The following is a 4,471-nucleotide window of genomic DNA, read 5'->3' as shown; positions in this document are numbered from 1 at the left end:
TTGTATAGTTTTAGCTCTTGGTTTCTAACAATAAAACCAGGGTTTTGTTCTACATACACCTCTTATTCAAGTGGTCCGTTCAAAAATGAAGATTTAACGTCCATTTGGTAGATGGGCCAATTGTTGTTATTCGCAATACCAACAATTATCTTTATGGTCTCAATAATAGCAACCGATGTGAATACCTCTTCAAATCCCATGCATTCTCTTTGCAAGAATCCATTTGCAACTAATTGAGCCTTATGCTTGATTATTTCACCCTTGGGATTTGCCTTCACTTTTAACACCTATCTCACACCAATTGGCTTATTTCTATTCGGTAGATCAACCAACTCCCAAGTATTGTTCTTCTCAATAGATTCCAACTCATCCTTTATAGCACAAATTCATTTTGGATTAGTTAAAGCCTCTTCCATTTTAACGAATTCAGATTTGGCCGTAAGTGCAAAATGAACGAAATCACCATCATCATTGACTTCTTTGTCTCATAACAACTCATAATCTTGAATCTTTGAGGCAAACCTCTTCGCCTTGTTGATATTCTCACATTTTCTTCAATTCCGACTTCGACAACAAGAGTTTCCACACTTTCCGTTTCTGCAGAATCTGAATTTTCAAAGTTGTAACTGATTACAACTTTTACATAACCGGTTACAGGCTGTTGCAGCTCCTTGATTTCGTCGACAATGACGTCTTAGTTGATCACAACCCTCCTCTTTGTTGCATCAAACAACTTGTAACCACAGGTAAAGTGATACCCTACAAGTATCATCATTTCTCCCTTATCATTCAGCTTCTTTCTAAGCTGCCCCAGAACATGTCGATACACTATGGAACCAGAAACTCTTAAATGGTTCAGATTCAGTTTGAATCATGATCATGCTTCCTCCGGTGTTACCTTCTCAAGCTTCTTTGTTGGACACTTATTCAACAAATAGGCAGTTGTGGACATCACTTCTTCCTATAACTCTTTTAGATAGTTCTTCCCCTTTAACATACTTCTCACCATGTTCATGATTGATCGATTCTTCCTTTCCACAACACCGTTTTATTGAGGTGTATAAGGTGGTACAACCTCATGTACAATCCCTTCTTGATCATAAAACTTCTTAAACTCTTTTGAGACATATTCGCCTCTATCATTCATTGTGAGCACTTTGAGTTCGTGACCGCTTTGCCTCTCAACCATAAACTTAAACTTATTAAACACTTCAAATACCTCATCCTTTCTCTTGATTAGGTGTGTCCATAACTTTCTACTATGATTGTCGATGAATGTGACAAAATATTTATTGCCACCAATGGAATCTACTTGCGCTGGTCCACACACATCTGAATACATCACCTCAAGGTGATTCTTGGTTATATGATCTACATCCTTGTCGAATTTACCCTTATGTTTCTTTGCTTGCACACATTCTTCACAAATTTCAGCTGGTATGTTGATCAATGGCAACCCCTTTACCATTTCGTTCTTTTGCAAGTCTTTGAGATCTCGAATATTGAGATGCCTAAGACGATAATGTAATATCCACTATTCTCGACTTGCCGATGTAGCAAGACATTCATGCTCCATAAAGTTCAGCTCAACCTTGAAGGTTCTATTGGCAATCATATGAGCTTTAAGGATCAAAATCCTATTTGCACCCATAAAGTGTAGCCCCTTATTTTCCATGTGAATCTTGTAACCCTTCTCAAACAATTGGCCAATACTTAGAAGGTTACATTTGATTCCTGGAATATATAATACATTTTTTATTAAGGAATGTCCACCATCCCTTCTCATGATCAAACATCATTGATCCCATCGGCCGTTACAGTGGTGTCATCCATGAACTTCACTTTGTTCTTCATAACACGATTGATTTTAACAAACCAATCCTTCATCCCCGTCATATGAGTAGAGCATTCCGAGTCCAAATACCATTCCTCAAGGATGATAGGTTTGTAAGGATTCTTTCATTGGAGACATAATTCATGTTGTTCACTAGGTCTTTGTGGATCAGAACCGGGCTCTTGATGCCAAACGTTGGAATTTAGAACCACAAGATTGGTGAATGATGGAGAAAATTAAAGTGTGGAGAGGGAGACATGAATTTTTATATATATATATATATATATATATATATATATATATATATATATATATATATATATATATATATATATATATATATATATATATATATATATAGAGAGAGAGAGAGAGAGAGAGAGAGAGAGAGAGAGAGAGAGAGAGAGAGAGAGAGAGAGAGAGAGAGAGAGAGAGAGAGAGAGAGAGAGAGAGAGAGAGAGAGAGAGGTGTTAATGCCTCCAAGACATTTATACAAAAGTTATAAAATGACTGAGACCCAATACAAGAAATTACATAATTGAAAAACACAAAATTTCGGGCCTGTAACCGGTTACACTAAACTTGTAACCGGTTACAGCTCACACTGAAATAAAAACACTTTCAGTAGTAATCGATTACACTCTCGAAATTTTTCTTTATTCTTTGTTTCAAAAGTAATTTATTTCTTGTTATAATCGATTACACCCTCGTATTAACCGGTTAGAACACTTGAATCATTAAAATCACTTTTAACCGACTTTCGCCATCGAACTTGTCACTTTGGACCTTTGAATGGTATAATGAAGTATGAATCTAAAAAAGTTATGTATTTTATATGTCGCTTTTAATAACAAGGAGCAATAATCTCTTTGGTGTTTTTGCTCATTGGATATTCTTCCCACTATCATTTTCTCATCTCATCAGTTTGTTGCCTTTACCTATGTTCTGGACAATTGTTTAATGGCTAGTGCAGGTGTCTATGCTTCCACCAGCCTTATCAAAAGAAGGGATCTCTGGCCGGATCTTAGCAATATTCTCATCTTGCATCCCCTTCCTTGGTCTTTTATCAGGGATTTCAATGCGATCATTAGAGCTCATGAGCATTGTGGTTGTAATATCCATGCTAGAAAACCAATAAGGATTTCAAGACTTGGTCTGATGCTAATAAGCTCTTTCATTTCCCTGCATCTGGAGCATTTTTCACTTGGTCCAACAAGAGAGACCAACATTTTTCCATCGAAAGACTTCTTGACCGTTGCATTGGGAACCAACTTATAATTGATGTTTGCGCTCAAGTTTCGATTGCTACTCTTTCTAAGCTCTGCTCCGATCACTTGTTGTTTGAATTTCATATCACTACGGTTTGTATGGCGTCTCCTTTCAAGTTTTTGAAAGCTTGGTCCCTTCATTAGGATTGTAGGAATCTGATTGACTCAGTTTGGAAGCAAAATATCACTGGTTGCCATATGTTTGTCCTGAGTAAGAAGCTTCAATTGTTGAAGGGAGAGATTTGAAGATGGAACAAATTTATTTTTGGGAATATTTCTGATAATGTGAAGAAGGAAGAGGAGCGACTTTGCTAAGTTCAGCATCAAATTCAGTTGGATGGTGTTATTGATTCTAAGGACATTGCAGACTGTGTGATGGCTTATTTTAAAAAGATCTTTTCTACTAACTCTCTTCCCTTTATTTATCTTGGTGTACCTTTATTCAAGGGTAAACGAAACATGATTCTTTTGCAACCTATTGCAGACAGATTAATCAACAAACTGGCTTCATGGAAAGGCTCCTTACTTTCTTTTGTCGGTCGTGTGGAGTTGGTTAAATCATCTATTGTTGGAATGCTTACTCACAATATGATTGCTTATGCCTGGTCGCTTTCCCTTATTGCTGGTCTTAAGAGGGCTGTTAAAATATTTATTTGGAGCGGAGATACTTCTAAATAAAAAACAGTCACGATAGCTTGGAATAACATCTGCAAGCCTACTGCTGAAGGCGGCCTTGGGTTGCGCGCGCTCTCTTTACAATTTGAATGAAGCTATGAACTTCAAGTTGGCTTGTGATATCCTCAACTCCGAAGATTTTTGGGTTGTTCTCATTCGGGAAAGAGTGATGCGCAAAACTAATTTCATCAATCATCATATTTTTTCTTATGTTTGGTCTAGTGCTAAAATTGAAATTCATCATGTTCTTAATAATTCTTCTGGGTGCATTGGTAACGAAGAATCTACGAGCTTAGGTTTGATAGTTTGTGTGACTCTCATTTATTTTTTCATGTTGATGCTTCAGACAATGTCGTTGATCACTCGGTCAACATTACTTTGGTTAACGGTATGTGAGACTTTTCCTAATCTACCACCATGATTCCTCTTTCGGTTCAGGTACGCATTCGCATTCGTAACTGTCATATTCCGTATGATCTTCGTCTGGATAAGAGATGTTGGATTTTTACTTCCAATGGCGATTTATCTCTTAAAGCGACCTATGAGTTTAAACGAAACAGGGGCGCTCTCAAGGACTTTTGAAGATGGATTTGGAATGAGTTGATCTTGCCATCTAAGTCCTTTTTGGTTTGGAGGCTTATTCATCACAAGTTGCCTACAGATTTTCAATGGAAGCGTAAGAGCTTTTCCCTTC

The sequence above is a fragment of the Lathyrus oleraceus genome, chromosome 6 (genome assembly GCF_024323335.1).
Source record: "Lathyrus oleraceus cultivar Zhongwan6 chromosome 6, CAAS_Psat_ZW6_1.0, whole genome shotgun sequence".
In the NCBI taxonomy this organism is placed as follows: domain Eukaryota; kingdom Viridiplantae; phylum Streptophyta; class Magnoliopsida; order Fabales; family Fabaceae; genus Lathyrus; species Lathyrus oleraceus.
This window is presented reverse-complemented; position numbering follows the sequence as displayed.